We start from the raw sequence: 19,947 nt of genomic DNA on the forward strand, positions 1-19,947 counted from the left end.
TATTTTAGTTAATTTGTATATTTATATTAATTTAATATAATTTTATATATTTAAATAATTATTAAATTAATTATGACGTCATTATGATTCAACCTCAGTTTGACTTTAGTTTGAGCTTAAAAACCTTGAACCTCTTTCTTTTATAGTTCATTGAACTGTCCAGGTCTAAAAACTATATTGGTTCATTGGCATGTATGCAATTTAGCTATAAGGTTTACATTTTTGCACAGACATTTGTGCCTACTGGTTAGAACTTAATGAAATAATGACAAATTGATGAGTGAAAGATGATTTTCACCTCAATATGAAAATAAGTTAAAAAGAGATTGAGAAAAATGATTGTGATGCAATGATATGTACATTAATAAGACTGTTAATCAAAATAAACTTGATGACCTCCGTTTAGTAATTCATACTTCAACCATCTATTCTCCACTTGTTGAGACTAGCTTTATTTCTCTTGTAATATGGATTGAAAATGGATATATGGATGAAAGTTTGTAGTCACTTGATCTTGATCATCTTAAGAAGATCATAAGATTGTTTATAGAGGGAAGGCGTGGTTTACGTGGTTCGGCTTACGTTCACATAAGAAAGCCCGTAATAGTTACATCTTTACTATACTGTTTACAATTTTATAATGAACTCAAAATATGAGATATATATATTTTGAGAATCAATATATGTGATATATATATATATATATATATATATATAGGATACTAAATACTAAACTAACCATACATAATATATGATTAATAAATTTGTTGTACAAGTAAAATACTTTGTTATTAAATTTGTGGTACAAATAAAATACTGCAAACTAAGGATGGTCTTGTGCCTTTATTAGGATTAAGCTTGTCATCTTCAACATGTTTTTTATAGGATAAACGTCATCTTAAACATGTAGATAGTTTTTGTTATCATTTTTCTTAAATCGTGTCTGTCAAATAGTCAATTTGATTATCTATAAGATTTCTGACTCATTAGATGCAAAGTTTTATTTAAAGTCAGGAAATTTCTTTTCATATGCCTATGTTTAGATCTTTATAATTTGAGAAGTTCTACTTCTACAATATTTTCACAACAAATCTTAGTTGATAAGTAATTATTGGTTTTAACTTGAATCCACCATTAGAATTACTTTATGACCCCCAAGTAACAGCCAACAACAAAAAAACACTAAAATATTTTTTGTGAAAATATTGTGAATATAGTATTTCTCTTATAATTTAGTCAAAAAATAGAAAATTGATTTATACACTTTAGAATAACCTTAAATTGATTTGAATAAGATATTAGTTGTTTCTAAGGGCTTTTACGATGGCATAAGATTTTAGATGCAAAAATTACTTGAAAGGAACTTATCTATTGTATCACTACCCCCGCCACCTCTCCATCACCAAACCCAGCCTACCATCAATTTTAAGGAAAGGATGAGTGCTAATTCTTTAGCAACTCCCATCACCAAAAGGTATTATTATAACAACATTTTATAAACTTTATATTCTTTAATTCACACTGTTTCTATCATTTATGTTATATTAAAAACTAGCTAATAGTTTTTGTTAGGACATATGTGATTTGATGTGAAGAACATATTTCAACATTTTATGTATTGGCTAATCCTTTGACAAAACGCACTTTACTTGAAATTCGGTAGATCTAGGATGTGTTTAATACTTCAAGGAACAAGGTTTCAAGTTCAAGTGTTAAAGCCATACAAGTCTGTCCAAGAATCAAGTAAGGAAGTGCTGGATTTTAAATCTCGACAGCTAGTATCTATCGAGGTTTAAAAGCTGCTAAAGCCCGTGGCTCGACAGCTATCTCGATAGATGGCTATTTATCGAGGTTTATGAAACTCAGTTTTTCAGAGCTGCTTTTCATCCAATCCGTGAGTATGTGTTTAGACTTTCTTTTCTCACAACCCTAAACATATATAAAGATTATCTTAAGGGCCATCACAAGTAGCACAGTTGCATAAGAGCACAATTCTACAAGTGTGAAGAAAAGTGTGACTAGAAACCTAGTTGCCCTAGTTCATCTTGAAGAAGTTACTGTGTTTGTACACCGTAGGGTTTTGTAACCAAACAACTTCATAATCTTCATTGGTTGATGAATTAAAGAACTTTGCAGCCAACATCCTTCTCAAGTTGGTGATCAAGTTGCGTACTGGGATCCGCGCATCTTTTGGTTAGTCATGTACTGGGAGCCGTGCAATACAATGAGAGATTGTCACTACAGAATAAGTCCAATTGGGTATTGGGGTAAGGGTTCAACTGTAGGTTGGTATAAGGTACTGAGATTCCTTTACTTGTAACCGCTTGTTTTGATAATAGTGGATTCTCGGGAGTGGTGACCTTAAAATCACCCGGTGAGATTTTTGTCGTGTATGGTTTTCCCATTCATAAAAAAATCACCGTGTCATTTAATTTCTATTGCATATTTAGTTATTTGGTGATTTGTTTGTGCTGCCACACTCATTTCTTATTATTGAACCTAATTAAATCACTTGGATAATTAATTGGTTAATTTATCATAAGGGATCAATACATTTTTGGCCTATCAAGTGGTATCAAAGCAGACACACTCTGATTAGGGTTTAATCTTTGCTATGAGATCCATTGGCCCCTGTTTGTCATGGATAGAGGACAGTCACTTATTGTACCTCCTTTATTTGATGATACTAACTATGTATACTAGAAAGTACGTATGAGAGCTTTCTCACAGTCATTATATGAGAAAGTGTGGCAAGTTGTGGAGATAGGCTGGACCAAGTCGAAGGAAGTGCAAGCCGATTAGGATGATGCAAAGATCAAGGCGGCAAACTTCAACAGTAGGGTGTTGAATGCTTTATTCAATGCAGTCACAAATGAGGAGTTCAAGAAGATATCCTCTACTGAAACTGCAAAGGAGGCTTGGATCATTCTCCAGAAAACCTATGAAGGAACTAAGGCTGTCAATGATTCGAAGCTTTGGTGGCACACTACTAGCTTCAAAGAAACCAAGATGGAGGAGGATGAGTCATTTGCTAAGTTCTATGCCAAGTTCAAGGACATAGTAAACTCAACATTCAATCTTGGGGAAACCATTCTCGAACCCAAAATTGTGAGAAATGTGCTCATATCGCTGCCCGAGAGATTTCATGCCAAGATCACCGCTATTGTGAGGATATTGACAAGATTCCTTTGACAAAGCTCGTTGGAAATCTGCAAACCTATGAGTTAGGTTTGACAAGGATTGGCAAGTCGGGTAAGGGCAAGAGCATGGCATTGAAGGCCAAGAAAAGTAACATGGATGAGTCTTCTGACGATGAAGATTCTAAAATGAAGCCCTATATCACCAGGCAATTCAAGAAGTTCATGAAGAATGCCAATGCAAAGGGCTTCGATAAAGACCGTAGACAATCAAGTTCTTCTTAGTCTAAGAGCCAAGACAAGGGGAAGAAGGATGCTAGAGATGGCGGTCAGTACACTGTTCCCTCAGGACCCAAGTGTTTCTGGTGTCAAGGCTTCGGTCACATGAAACAAGAGTGTCCTACCTATCTCAAGTCCATTGGGAAATGCAAGGCACTTGCTGCTACCTTGAGCAATACCGAACCTGAGGATGATTCCGATAATGAAGATGATGGAATTCTAAATGCCTTCACCGCCACTGTCAATCCTATTGAAGGGATTGTAGAAGATGTGGATGCAGAAGAAAACTTGGTGGAATCAAAATTTGAAAAGATGGATGAGCAAGATGACATCTGCACAGCCTATGCAAAGTTATACAAGGTCTTGGAAAAACATGAGAAGTTGTATAGGTTGGCCACCAAGAAGGTCAGTGATGTGGAACTCGAACGAGAACAACTCTCCACAAAGTTTGATGAAGCAAATCAGACGATTAGAGCACTGAAGTTTGAAAACAATTTCTTGACTGAGAGAACCAAGAAGCTTGAGGCGGAACTGTTCCAAGTGAGAGCTCAATCGGAGAGGACCTCGAGTGCAAAGCTTGATGAGATGCTTAGCATGCAAAAATCTGCCTCCGATCGAACCGGTTTAGGGTATGATTTTTCTTCTCCTATTATTGTTTCTTCTAGTACTACTGTATTTGTTTCTCCTGCTAATATTATTGATTCTGAAAATAATGATGCTAAAAATGTGATAGCTAGTGAGAACATAGATAAGGATAAATCTATCTTAGAAGCACCCTTTAAGCTTGCTAAGAAAGAAACCAAATACCCTAGGGCTAAGAAGAGTAATGCTGAAAAGTACAAAGAGAAGAAGCAGCATCTCTGTCATCACTGTGGAGCAGCTGGACACACTTGACCAAATTGTTACAAGTGGCAAGCCACTTAGCAGAGTAACAACATGGTTTCAGCAGGAAACCTGAGTCAGTTTCCATCCTTTCTTGCTCCTCTTAGAGATCTCCTCAAAGCCCTCATGTTCCTTACGAACTTAAATGGGTGCAATTCTTCCCCCTCTCCGCTGATTCAAGGGTTCACCAAAAGGAAAGGTTCTTCCAAGGTGTGGAAGGAAAAGTGCTCTAAGTGATTTAGTCACTTTTTCTCTCTCCCTTTTTTTTTTTGTTGTGTTTGCATTACTTGTGTGTTTTGCTTCTTTTTTTTTTAGACAGTCTAGTTTTTATGCATTGCTTTATTTCACATGTTTTTGTTTGGTTTTTTTTCAGTTTTGTTTTGTTTTGTTTTGTTTTTCATTCATAAAAAAATAAAAAAAATTGAAAAGTCAGAAAAATACAAAAACAGTGTGTGTTTGTTTACATTGGTACTTGTGTACCTTGAATGGCCAATGAAACAAAATTTTCTAAACTTTGTATCTTTTGTAACTTAGATGAGCATCTCTATGCACAACTAAGAAAGTGAGTTTTATGGCTCGTGTCTGTGATGAGTAAGGTTAAGTGATCTCTTGTACTTAACACTCGTATCACTCTTTTTGACGGGAAGGATTAGAAAATCCTAAGAGAAAGGCATAAATAACCATCTCACCACTGTTGCCCGCCAATCATGAAATGACATCCGTATGCTTCAGTATAGCAAAAGTGCAATGTCAGAAAAGCTTAACATAATTTGGTATTTCTTTTCTCTCTCTTATATGCCCATGCATGATATGCTCAATAAAAGAAAAATATGCAAAGAAAAATAAAAGCAAAAAGATCAAAATGCTTTAAAACATGATTGTAAGCATGTATTCTAGGAGATGTGGGAGTTATAGGATGTACCTCGAAGGTGATAGTCCCCATCAAGTAGTTATGATCGTGTGTAAGTTCAATTGATTTTCTCATATCTCAAATCGTCATAACATGTAGACACTTATGCAATCTTGCGATGTTTTCACACACAACATGCAATATTCTTTGCTACTTTTAATACATGTGCAGGTACAATATGATTTGGCCATCACAAGGTTTAAATGCACTAATGTATGCTCACTAAATTGTCTTAACTTGTTTTTGAAATATAAAATTGGTTAGACTTGTTTAGTGTGTGTGTGTGTGTTTTGGATCTAAATGCATGACATTTTTCTTGGTTAAGAGATGATTTTGAGAGCTTAAAATGTTGGTTGGATCTTTGGTTGAGTAGCGTGCTTGATTGCATTTATATTTGTGTTTTTCTGTTCTTTCAAAAACTGTTTTTAAGCAATCTCGATAGCTTCTTAATAGCTCTCGACAGATAAGCTATCTATCGAGACCCTTTAGCTGCTTTTTTCTCGCATTCTCGATAGCTCTCGATAGCTAGTTTGATCCATCGAGAAAATTTCTTTCTCCTCAATAGTTACCTTGATCCATCGAGCTTCATTGCTTTGGAAACGCCTCATTAGATCCTTGATAGCTGGCTTGATAGCTAAAACACCCCTTTTTGAAGCTTGATAGCTCTTGATAAATCGAGGTTTATGAAGTTTCTATATATACGTGCCTCGCAATTTCAGATCTATTCTCCTCGATCTCTCTCGATTGCTCTGAGTTTTTTCACCTCCCAAACACCTCTCACTCACTTCAAACTTCATTCCCAAGTTTTCTTCGACCTTAATCTTGCTTTTCTTCACTGGTAAGGTCCTTAATCCCTCTCTTCATCATGCATTTCGTATGTTTGACGTAACTTTTGGGATTTTTGGAAAGTTTTGAGATTTTTCAAAATCAATGAAGTTTTTGCTCAATTTTTGGTATGGGTTTTGTCAAAATGATGTTTAAACTTCATGCATTATATCACATGTGCATTATAACAATGTTTCATACATTTTAGATGTGTGTTTACCTTGTTGCTATGTTGTGTGCTAGTAGGTTTGGATTGGGTTGAGCCCATGATGAATTTATATTTGTATGTCACATGTTCATGCATTCTCATGCATATGTACCTTCAATTCTATATATTTTGATATATTTGTTGTTTGGTACTTTTCTAATTGTCTCCCTCTCTTTCTCTCTTTTTCTCCCTCTTACGTTAGTTGCGTCATGACACCTAAACATAAATCCACCCCGTTCCGAAATCTTCTTCGTTCCGGGGCATCTTCTTCTTCTTCTCCTTCTGACCCCACTCCTTATCAGGTACGGTTCTATGATAAGAAGGCCAAATCGGACTTCTTGGAGAACTTTCACAACAAGGCATTCATTCGGAACGCCAAATCATTTTGTCAGATTTTTCTGACACTGAACTACCCACTGTCATCTACAGTAGGGGTTATGAGTCACTTTGTGGCATTCCGGTCACGAGCCATTCCATGATCATACAAGAGTTCTACTCTAATATGCACGAATTTGATTATTCTATACCCCAGTTTGTCACTCGCGTTTAGGGTATACGCATGGCAGTTACTTTGCGTATTGTATCTGAGGTACTACGTGTTGGGGTGACCGTCAATACACCCATTGTTAAGCCTTTGCTAAAGGTCCGAGGTTCATTAACATGGTGATGACCTTTGTTCTACATCCTTTGTCTCACTATAACACCATCATAAAGCCTCGTGCTAACTTTTTGTTATCTCTCATTGAGGATCTCTTGAATGATTTCCCTTCTTACTTTATACTCTCCCTTATATATATCTATAAGGATATAGTGACTCGTGATAAGCTCATTTCTCCTTCGGCTATCACGCGGCTCCTTCGCCATTTTTTTTTATCTCCTATCCTAAGTTTCCCCACTTCACGTTCATGTGTGCCATTGATGCAACTACCGTTAAGCGGAGTTTTGCATAGCTTCGCTCGAGGCGGACTCAAACCGAGACAGTCGCTCCTTCAGCTTCTACTGCTCCCTCTTCATTTACGGGCGGAGGGACCCTTGAGGCCATCATGGCACAGCTTGTGCACATGGATGCTCGCCTTGACACACTCAGTTATGAGTTGTGTCAGGTGAACACTCGTGTTGGTCGTATCGCATGACGACAAGTTGTCATGGGTGGTTTCACGGTTGCTTCTTTTCCATCTCCACCAGCATCTGAGGATGAGAGTGACAATGGCTCTCGCAGTGATGATGCTGATGAGGATGATGATGCTGGCTCTCCTAGTGATAATGAGATGTCTACTTGATGTATTTATCCCTTTGTCACTCGTGACAAAAAGGGGGAGTAGTTTTGAGATGAGAGTAGTCATACTTATAAGGGGAGGGTTAGTTTAGGAGATAGGGGAAGTGTTCATATTTTTGAGGGATGTAGTGAGGATTTTCATGTACCTTAGATCTTGTGATCATATTGTGATAGAAAACCTTGTACTTGTTGATATATATACATTTGAGGTTGTTATTACAGTTCTTTCACCTATCTTTCCATGTATTGTTTCTTTTCTCTCTTTACACACATGTTTCTTATTTATTGTATGCAATCTTTTATTTCTGTCTCACATTAAGATGCCTTGATGAGTTATGTTTAAAGTTTTTCAGAAATACAGGTTGTCAAAGTTTACTTGCCATGAACTCTTTTCTTGCAAAAATTTTCAAGAGTTTGTGTTAGGATAAATTTTATTGTACTTAACAAGTGAATATGAGTTGAGTGATTTATAACTTCTCTCATATGTTCATTTGTTTGTTGTGGTTTTGTCACGGATTGCCAAATGGGGAGATTGTTAGGAACATTTGTCAACATTTTATGTATTTGCTAATCCTTTGACAAAACACACTTTACTTGTAATTGGGTAGATCTAGGATGTGTTTAATACTTCAAGGAACAAGGTTTCAAGTTCAAGTGTTGAAGCCATGCAAGTCTGTCCAAGAATCAAGTAAGGAAGTGCTGGATTTTAAATCTCGACAGCTAGTATCTATCGAGGTTTAAAAGCTGCTGAAGCCCGTGGCTCGATAGCTATCTCGATAGATGGCTATCTATCGAGGTTTATGAAACTTAGTTTTTTAGAGCTGTTTTTCATCCAATCCATGAGTATGTGTTTAGGCTTTCTTTTTTCACAACCCTAAACATATATAAAGATTTTCTTAAGGGCCGTCACAAGTAGCACAGTTGCACAATTCCACATGTGTGAAGAAAAGTGTGACTGGAAACCTAGTTGCCCTAGTTCATCTTGAAGAAGCTACTGTGTTTGTACACCGTAGGGTTTTGTGACCAAGCAACTCCATGATCTTCATTGGTTGATGAACTGAAGAACTTTGCAGCCAACATCCTTCTCAAGTTGGTGATCAAGTCGCGTACTGAGATCCACACATCTTTTGGTTAGTCAAGTACTGGGAGCCGTGCAATATAAGGAGAGATTGTCATTACAGAGTAAGTCCAATTGGGTATTGGGGTAAGGGTTCAACTGTAGGTTGGTATAAGGTACTGAGATTCCTTTACTTGTAACTGCTTGCTTTGATAATAGTAAATTCTCAAGAGTGGTGACCTTAAAATTACACGGTGGGGTTTTTGCCGTGTAGGTTTTCCCCATTCGTAAGCAAATCATCGTGTCATTTAATTTCCATTGAATATTTAGTTATTTGATGATTTGTTTGTGCTGCCACTCTCATTGCTTGTAATTAAACCTAATTAAATCACTTGGCTAATTAATTGGTTAATTCATTACAAGGGGTCAATACATTTTTGACCGAAAAGGTAAGGTAGCATTAATAACTAGTGGTGCTAGTGGTATAGGTGAGACCACTAGAAGGTTTTTTGTTTGACAAGGTGCTAAGGTCCTTATAGCAAATGTCCAAGACTAGCTTGGCCTCTCAGTCTACAAAGACATTGGCTCTGAATCCATGTCTTACATCCATTGTGATGTAAAAAATGAATCTGATGTTGAAAAGGTTGTGGACATAGATGTATTTAAGTATGGAAAGTTGGACATCACGTTCAAGACAAGCTTGGCCTTTTAGTCTACAAAGACATTGGCTCAGAGTCCATCTCTTAGATCCATTGTGATGTAACAAATGAATCCGATGTCAAAAAGGTTGCAGGCATGGATGTATCAAAGTATGGAAAGTTGGACATCATGTTCAACAACTCTGGCATTTCCAACAACATGGAATCACGAATTTTAGAATTAGAAAATGAAGCGTTCAAAAGGATTTTAGGCTTCAATGTTTTCAGTGCTTTCTTGGGTGCCAAGCATGTTGCTAGGGTTATGACTCCAACAAAGAAAGGAAGCATTCTCTTCACCTCAAGCATGGCTTTAGTATTGGCTGATATTCAACATTCATACATTGCATCAAAGCATGCTGTGGTGGGAATGGCTAAGAACTTGAGCATGGAGTTAGGATAATATGGAATAAGAGTTAATTGTGTCTCCTTTTGCAACTACAACTCCTATGCTAAGAAAAGTTGTAGGGACAATGGAGAAGAATAAGGTGGAGGATTTGGTTTCATTGTGTGCAAACTTGAAGGGATTGGTACTGGAGCCTAAAGATAATATTGCTGAGGCAAAAATGTATTGGGGGAGTGATGTGTCTAAGTGTGTGAGTGGGATGAACTTGATTGTTGATGAGGGTTATAGTCTTACCAATCCAGCTTTCTCAGATGCACTAAAAAGCCTTTTTTTTTTCTTTATATGTATCAATGTATGTGTTGCAAGTAGCAACTAACATCTCCATTTCTCAATTTTGTTTGTTTGTTTTTGGTGTTATCTTAAGAGTGATGTGAAAGTCAAGTACCATAATTTAGTGCATTGAAATTGGCTATTCTCTTTTATAAAAAGAATCAAGATTCCAAATTCCCCTCATCATTGTTGTATCTATCAAAAATAAAATGCTAATATTAAAGACAGTGAAAAGTTAACAGATGCCTTAAGGGATTTAATTTATGAAACATATTTAGAAATTTTTTATCAAAAAAGAAAAAAAGAAACTGTTTTTTTTTTTTTACAACCTTTTTTTTCATAAAATAATATCAAAATATTCCAAAATTATTCTTTAACAAATACCATTAGAGCACCCGTTAACTAGATGTTTAAAGATATTATGAATCTTATAATTTGATATAACAATTTTCAAATATAATTAAAATTTTATTTATGATATTATTTTTCTGATAAAATTGAAAATACTTTTAATATTAATTCAATTTTCTATCATTGTGTGTATGCATGGCACATTGGCACATATACATTTTAGCTACTAGATTTACATTTTTGCATTTGTGCCCATACATTTGTGCGTATCCTCGAGAACTTAATAAATTGATGACAAATTGATGAATGAATGACGATTTTCACCTCGATATGAGAATAAGTTAAAAAGATTGTTATATAAAGTAATTCATACTTCAACAATCTGTTCTCCACTTTAGTAATTTATACTTCAAAATAAACTTGACGACCTCCGTTTAGTAATTCATACTTCAACAATCTGTTCTCCACTTTGAGGCTAGCTTTACTCCTTAATATGGCTTGAAGATAAATATATGTACGAAAGCTTGTATCCACTTGATCTTGACCATCTTAAGTAGATCATAGGATTGTTTATAGAGGGAAGGTGTGGATTACGTGGTTCGGTCTACGTTCACATAAGAAAGTCTTTAACAGTTATATCTTGATTGAGAAATGATATGTCCATAACATTTGCACAATATTTTTACAACAAATCCTAAGTGGCTGGTTATTACTGGTAGTTATTGTTGGGGCAAAAAGTAATCTTCGTGTTAGGTTCAAATTTGAACTAATAACAACTAACTACCTATGATTTGTTATGAAAATGTTGTAAAAATGTTGTGGACGTAGCATCTCTCATATTTTTTTTTTTTTGAGAAACACATACACACACAGATAGCATTAGTTATCATTTTTCTTAAATCATGCCGGTCAAATAGTCAATTTGATTATCTATAAGATTTGTGACTCAATTAGACGCAAAGTTTTATTTAATGCTAGGAAATTTCTTTCCATATGCCTATGTTTAGATCTTTATAATGTGAGAAGTGCATTTGCAATTTTTTCACAAAAATCTTAGTTGATAAGTTATTATTGGTTTTAATTTGTATCTACCACTAAAATTACATTTTTCCCACTAGTAACGGCCAATAACAACATAACGCTTAAATATTTTTATAAAATGTTATAGAGATAGTATTTCTCTTATAATTTTGTCAAAAGATTTAAAATTGATTTATAGACTTTTGAATGACCTTAAATTAATCTGAATAAGACATTAGCTGTTTTTGCTGTCTTTTACGTTGGTAGAAAACTTTAGATGCCAAAATTAGTTGAAAGTAACTTATTTATTGTATCACTACCCCGGCCACCTCTCCATCACCAAACCCAGAGATTTCCCATCAATTTTAAGGAAAAGATGAATGCTAATTCTTCAGCAACTCCCATCACCAAAAGGTATTCTTATAACAAAATTTTATAAACTCTATATTCTCTAATTCACATTCTTTCTATCATTTATGTTATATTAAAAACTAGCTAAGAGTTTAGACTAATAAATTTTAGTTTCCTTATTTGTTTGTCCTTGAAGGTTAGAAGGTAAGGTAGCGTTAATAACTGGTGGTGCCAGTGGCATAGGTGAGACCACTGAAAGGCTTTTTGTTCGACATGGTGCTAAGGTCCTTATAGCGGATGTCCAAGACAAGCTAGGTCACTCAGTTTGCAAAGACATTGGCTTTGAATCCATCTTTTACATCCATTGTGATGTAACAAATGAATCTGATGTTGAAAAGGCCATAGGTCAAGGGAGTCAATCTCGTACCGAAGGTTGTACTAGTTTAACCAGTGGAACGATATATTTCGGTACCGATCAATACCGGTGTACTGTTTCAGGTTTACTGTTATTTTTTATATTTATAAATAAATATATATATATATATATATATATATATATGTGTGTGTGTATGTGTGTGTGTGTGTTATAATAAATATAAAAGTTTACCATAAAACATTACCTCAATTCAGAATAAATTATTCATGATTTTAGACTGTAACATCAATTAAAAGAAAAAAAAACACAACATAAAAAATAAAAAGGTTAATTGTTCATTGCATACTAAGAAAACAAATAATACTAATAAGTTAATGCAAGTAAGTTACCATTCTGTCCTTACTAAAATTCAAAAATTACAAAACTAAAAAAAAAAGTTTTTTTTTTTTCTTTTTCTATACTGCTGGACATCATGTTCAACAACGCAAGCATTTCAGGCAACATGGAATCACAAATTTTAAAATCAGAAAATGAAAATTTCAAAAGAGTTTTAGATGTCAATGTTTTCGATGCTTTCTTGGGTCCCAAGCATGCTGCTAGGGTTATGATTCCAGTGAACAAAGGTAGCATTCTCTTCACCTCAAGTGTAGCTACAGTAATGGCCGGTGCTGTTCCACATTCTTACGTGGCATCAAAGCATGTTGTGGTGGGAATGGTTGAGAACTTAAGCATGGAGTTGGGACAGTATGGAATAAGAGTTAATTGCGTGTCTCCTTTTTCAACTACAACTCCTATGCTAATAAAAGCTATGGGGATGACCGGAGAAGAATAAGGTGGAGGATGTCATTTCATCTTGTGCAAACTTGAAGGGAGTGGTATTGGAGCCTGAAGATATTGCTAAGGCAGCACTGTATTTGGGGAGTGATGAGTCTAACTATGTGAGTGGGATGAACCTAGTTGTTGACGAGGGTTATAGTCTTACCAATCCAACTTTCTCAAATGCACTAAAAAGCCTGCACTAAAAAGCCTATTTTCTTGATATGTATGTGTTGTAAATTGTAACTTTCACTTCCATTTCTCCATTTTGTTTGTTTATTTTAGTGTTATCTTAAGAGTGACATTAAAGTCAAGTGCCTTCTAATTTAGTGACGATGACATTGACTGTTCTCGTTTTTATTGAAAATTTGGATTTGAAACTCCCCTCATCTTTGTTGTAGCCATCAAAAATAAAATGCTTATATTAAAGATAGGGAAAAGTTAACAAATGTTTTAAGTACATTGGTTTATAAAACATTTTTAGTAGTTTTTTTATAGGAAAAGAAAAAACAATTTTTTTTTTTTACAGCTTTTTATATTTCTCATAAAAGTTATATCAAAACTAAATTGGTCTATTAACAAATATCCTAAGGGAATCCCTTACTCGGACCAATAAAGATATTACAAATCTTATAATTTGATTTATCAATCAATAAAGTGGTATCAAAACATTCTTAAAATGGTCTATTAACAAATCTCTTAAGGGAGCCCCTTAACCAGACCATTAAAAATATTACAAATCTTATAATTTGATATATCAATTTTTAAATATAACTAGCCATAGACTCACCAATGTGTAGGAATATTTTCAATGATCATAAAATGGTACTTATTTTAAAGTAAAAATTTATAATAATAATTCGTTAAAAATCGTTTTGTGAATCGCTAAAAGGAAATTCTTACCGCATAAATTAATAAACTATCATTGCTAAAAAAATAACCAAAAAATATATAACTTAACTTATTCAATTATTCAAACAAAATTTGTCAAGAGATCATTTAAATTATCGTTAAACAATAATTGATTAAGACAATAATTGTTTTGGCTGTGTCCTTAACCATGGCATAAAACTTTATCCATGTGCCCAAACTAGTTGAAAGAAACATATTTTTTTTGTATCACCATTCTCCAACCCCGCCTCCTCTCCATCACCGACCCTACCCTCCCACGATCTCAAAATTTGTCTCAAGATTTATTTGATTCGCTTGTAATAAATTAATAAAAATCATATTGTAGGCAGATTGTACGTAATCAGGTGATTCACATGTATTTTTCTTCAAAATTCTATATTATCCAAAATCATTTTTCATTACCTCCTCAATTAATTAACACGTCATTCTTTTTTACTTATGTTATGATTTTTTTTTTCTTAATTTTTGTCTTTCTCTACCTATTTTCGTTCTCTTGACTTGAATCTTGAACCAATTTATCATTTTTTTTTCACTAGTACTTAACCACTAGTCCTCAATCTAACTCTGTTACTACTTAACCGCTATGTTTTTTTTTGGGGGGGTGATGAGATCAAAATTATTTTTGTTTAGAATTTTTTAAAGGGTATGGTTGTTTATTTTGAATAAAATTGGTTGATTGGATTTAATTTTTTTTAGTTTTACTATGGTAATTTTTGTTGTTGAGCTTTTTTTTTTGCTTGTATATTTTATTTTAGATTTTAGATCTGTAAAAAAATTTTTATGGTCACTAAAATGAGGAAAATGCTAGAGTTACAAACTTTTTTATAAATCACTGAAGTAATAAGTGGTTATTAGTAGGTAAAAAAATGATGAAAGTAGTAGGCCCATATGCGAACCAATAAGAATTTGCTACTAAAATAGTTTATAAAAAAGTTTGTGAGTATAGCATTACTCTTAAAAGAATCAATAATATTGCTTAAGGGGAATAAAATGTAATTTTATAAAATAAAATTTCTAAAATTAGTACACATATATATATGATAATATTTTTTAAAAAAAAATTAGGGGGACCATTGCCCCCTGTAGTCCAATAGTGGCTACGTCCCTGCACCCCTTATCTTTAATCTTTTTTTTTTCTTTTTTCTTTTTTCATTTTGTAAATATTCTTCATTGTATTTTCACTTATCTATCTTAATATTTGCATTTCAGTTACACTCATTTTATGATGATATTTGTTTCTTACTAGTCCAACATGCAATACTATATAGTAAAGTTGGTCTTATGATAGTCTTGTAAAACGCTTCCTGTAATTTATTTGTTAACTATCACATATTACTCCCTATGCACTTCCCCACATCATCCACCATGCTCATCTTATAATTCAAATTCTCTTCAACCTCAGCATCCTTATGAATTACTGATTCAACATGTTTGTTAAATGCACTACGTGAGTTTTGTTGTGTCAACTTACTTAATAAACAGGTTGGGTGAGAGTTAAAGTGTTTGGACATTATTGTTAAATGGATCAGGTTAGGGTTTTAGTAAAATAACCCTAATTATATATAAGGCGAAGATACCATTTTGGTCCCTACATTTTGGATTTAAAGTCAATTTGGTCTCCACTATTTTCGAGTTACAGTCAATTTAGTCTCTACCATTAACTCACTAACAGAAAATGTTGACATAGTAAACAAATGACAAATTGGCACACTTATAGCTTAGTGATAATAACAATTTTTAATTAACATTTAAAAAATTGCCACATAAGCGTCTGAATGGAAAACAAAAAAACAAAAAAAAAAACAAAAATCAATTTATTTCCAAACAAATACTAAATTTTTATCTTTCTTCTCTTGTCCGTGAATCAATAGATGAAGCTTGAGTCTCAAAACTTTTTTCTTTGTTCTCTTCCTTGGGTTAACCAAAACTAGAAGAAACGGGTGATTTTCGTTTTTCTCTACTTGTCCAAGCCAAAATTTTCTAATAGGATTTTGAGTTTCATCTGGCTTTCTGTCTTTGTTAAGTTTTAAAGATTTAGGATTAAATATTTAGAGTCCTAATTTTTTTATGTTGGCAAACCAAAAACAAAAAAATGTCTAGAATAGGTGTTAGACATTGCTCAAGGTGATTCAAGTTAAGTCTCAAGAACATTCATGCTGCAGGAAAAAGAATTGAAACTCAGTGAAGAATAGGCTCAATCGATCAAAAATCGCAGTAAATTAGTTTCTACATAATTTTAAATCAAGCCCAAGCTTGTGAAAACATTTAGGGTTTCAGTCCAACAATCCTAAGTATAAAAGGTAAACCCTAACTACGTTTTGAAAACTCTTGGAAGATTTGTGAGTTACTCCTGTGAGATCTAAAAGGTTTTGTACCTTCTAACTCCACAAGTACCTACCAAAACAAGATCTACAATCAAGTGCTAGTAGAATCTAGTTGCTGCTGCAAGATCAACAAGTGGTGATCTGAAATCTTTAAGTGGGATCTAAAGTCATAAGCGTGGGAGTTTGTGTGCTGCAAATCCAAGAGAGAAGAGTCCATAGATTCGGAGCTTGCACATGGTCGTGTCAGTAAGTTACTACTGGAGATAGCAATAGATTTAGGGTTAAATCTTTTGTAACAACTTCAATTCTCTATTAGTGGATTTGTTTATCTTGAGGATAGCTAGGTTGAATCCTCCCCAGTTTGTTTACCTTGAAATTAGACAGTTTCATTGGTTTTTCTGAGTAATCATATCGTTATCTTATTTATTTTTCCGCACTGTATGATATGATTTATTGTTGTTTAACCTAGATCTGAACAATAGTGGCGGCTCTAGGATTTTTTTCTAGGGGGGTCAGTAGTGGCGAAGCTAGGAAATTGCCATGGGGACGATTAAAAAATAAAAAATATATTTATTTTTGTATATACAACTTTCATATTATATAAAATTTAGTATACAATACAACTATATCGTGTAATAGTCTAAAAAATTTATTAATAGTTTAAAGATTAGTAAGACAACAACCATTGAATGCATAATAAATTATTATATTTATATGTAATATTAATTAAATAAAAATATATGATAAAGAAGAATAATAAAAAACCTAGTAGTGGGACTAGGAGTCAATGTGAACTAAGAAAAAAAATAAATTGATATAAATTTTTGCTTTTGAAGTGTACGGTTTTTTAACCATACACATGATCAATCTCTTAGAATTGGAGCAAACAGAGAAAAAAAGCTAAGAAAACTACTTGATCAAATAAAGATAAAAGCTAAGAAACATAGATTGGAGAAAGAGAGAATGAAGAAAGAAATCACATATATAAATATAGATCAGTTGGTTGTAACGGTAGTGTAATTTTTTGCTAATAAAGAAGAAAAATGCAGGGAAAAACTTCATTTTGTTGTTAGCAAAAAAGTAAGCCAGAGTCCCAGATAGAAGGTTTATTTATTGTTAACGAATGAGCAAAAATTTGAAACATTTTTTTCGTTATTATAAAATTAAATATTTTAAGCGTAGTGTTGTTGACACAACACCTGCACAAAAATTTCACAACAAAATATTGGTGGCAAGTTGTTAAAGGTAGGTAAAAAAAAAAGGTGATATATTAACCAAAAAGAAAAGTAAAAAAGTGACGTCAGTAGTAGGTCAAAATAAAAACTAGTTACAACTTGTCACATACTCTCTATTGTGAAAACAACATTAAAATGATCATATTTAAGTTTATTTTAGCTAGATTTAAAAAAAATTTATGGTTAGGATGTTCAAATATTTATTTTAAGGGAGTCAAACAATTTTTGTAAAAAACTTTATATATAAAAAAAAAATTGCCAAGTCAGGGGGTTCATTTGAACCCCCTGGCCAGTACGTAACACCGCCCTTGCTGAACAATAAACCTAACTGTTAACTTGGTTAATTAACTGGTTGAACAATCTGAGTATTTAGGAGTCTAAACAAACAAACAATCTCCTTTGTTGGTCAAAATATGTGGGTATGTGAGTTTGGATTTGGGTTTGAATTTTCTTCAGGTCTTACTGAAAATTTGAAGAGCATGTGACATTTGATGGTTTACATGTTATCTTGCTCTAGTGGAGATTGGGTGTTATGGTGAGGTAGTGGTTGTGTTTTACATTTGCCAATATGTGAGAAGGGGTGTTAATGAAGACTAAAATGGTGATGAAGAAGATAAAAACGCAGATGGGTATTATGGGTCTCTTGGATTTTCCATCAAGGGGAAAGAAAGAAAATTCCAAGCTTTTTTAAGTGTTTGTTTGGAATGAAATGAATTTTTGTGTTTTTTATTTTTTTTTTCAAGTGGCAATTTTTTTAATGTTAATTAATTATTATTATTATTTTACTTGACACATAAGCTTCAAGTGTGCCAATTTGTAATCCGTTTGCCACATAAACATTTTCTGATAATGTACAAATACCAAATTAACTATGACTCCAAAATGTATAGACCAAATTAATATTTTTACCTTAATACAATACACATGAAACTCACAAACACAACTTGGTATTGATGCTTGATTTCCATAGTCCCAAGATAGAGCATGATCATAGATGCATTGATTGTTAGTATATGAACTTAGTATATGTATATTCTTTTGAATTAAAAAAAAAAAAAAAAATATATATATATATATATATGTATATGTTTTCATGACTTAGATGAAAAATTGTTGATTTTACTGAAATGAAAATTTCAAGGCCTATTTATAAGACTTTACACTAATTGGAAATTTTATTTATATTTTTTCTTAGTTAATTAAGGATTCGATTACCTACTTGTAAGGACTAGATTTGGTTCCCAATCCTGAAGGGCAAAGAATTCAGGTCCAAAGAGCCTAATACAATAAATTTGTAGAGAGTGGGCTAAACAAAACCAAGTTTTAATGAATCAGATGGTAATCATATTGAGCCCAGATGAAATGGAAACAAGAATGAAACTGTATTGCATGAAATGAGCGGTCCTTGGCACAGTCCGAGGAAACTGAATTTTATATATATATATATATATATATATATATATATATATATATATATATATATATGCCTCTCTTGAATTTGGTTACAAGTCCCATTTTTTATGCTACCATGGTTTTTCTTCCTTTATCTCAGATGCCCCCCCATAAGGGGACTTCCTCTCCCTTATATATCCCCCTTTTTCCCATTTCCATCATCCACGTGTAGGTCAAGCTGTTGGCTTTGATTCTTGTCCCATCAGCATTTTCCTAAAGTCTTTGGGAGTAGCTGTAAGGCTACTTACCACTATTCAGGCATCAACTCCACATTAATGCGGCCAGAGAGTTAGTTGCAGAGCATTCAACGCGGTGGTAGTAGCTTTTCCTTAGATATTTCTTAGCTTCCTTCTATCCTTTGCTTCCTTGATGTTTATCTTTATCAATAGAACCCTTCAAAATGTTGCCTTTAGGGGTAGACCAATCCCTCTAACCTCTGTCTTGTTTAGCTGAGGAGGCACTCCTCCTCGAACTACCTTCCCAAGACTTTCTATTAAAAGACTACCTGTAATGCTCTGATTTGTACCTTTTCCTTGTTATCTCCTGGTCCTCAGACTAATAGACGTCCTCGGACAAGGCCTATGGCCCTTTGTACACTTAAGGGCCCTTTATCGCTACAATTGCTCCTCAAAATTCCCATCTTTTGCTCTTCGAAAAAGAATGGGATTTTGATATTATTTATCATTATCCTCTTCTTGCCACACGTCATTTCTTGTCCGCGCAAATGCCTTTTCCATTGCCCAACGCACGTCCCTGACGCTTCGACATCCGGGGCACGCCTGCATTAAATTTATGCGTCTCCATGTCTCCCACGTTTTACGACACGATGAAGATCCAACAACTAGGGATTCTATGTGGTACTTGGGTGGGAATTATCCTGCTCATCTTTCTCTTTCATATATATACTATTTGGAAACCTCACATATCTCACTTTTGCACTTTCCGAATTCAAGAGCTAGTCCGAAGAGCCTTCATACGTTTCCGTAAGTAGTCCTTAGCGACTTTTTCCTTATTTCTTTTTCCCAGTCCCTTCTGTCATACTCCATAGTTAAACCCTGTTCCTTTCCTCGGCCCATATAATTTCACCTTGGCCACTTAGTTCACTTACTTTTTTACCTATATATGGGGAGATTCGCTTACTTGATGGCCACCCGAGAGGGTATAG

General features: G+C 33.9%; 2 pseudogenes; both read left to right on the forward strand.

The window, feature by feature from the left end:
- The first annotated feature begins 1,436 nt into the window (after positions 1-1,436).
- Positions 1,437-9,991, forward strand: LOC142608750 (short chain aldehyde dehydrogenase 1-like; annotated as a pseudogene).
- A 1,701-nt stretch (positions 9,992-11,692) lies between these two features.
- Positions 11,693-13,065, forward strand: LOC142608752 (short chain aldehyde dehydrogenase 1-like; annotated as a pseudogene).
- Positions 13,066-19,947: the final 6,882 nt, after the last annotated feature.

The sequence above is a fragment of the Castanea sativa genome, chromosome 9, assembly GCF_040712315.1.
Source record: "Castanea sativa cultivar Marrone di Chiusa Pesio chromosome 9, ASM4071231v1".
In the NCBI taxonomy this organism is placed as follows: Eukaryota; Viridiplantae; Streptophyta; class Magnoliopsida; order Fagales; family Fagaceae; genus Castanea; species Castanea sativa.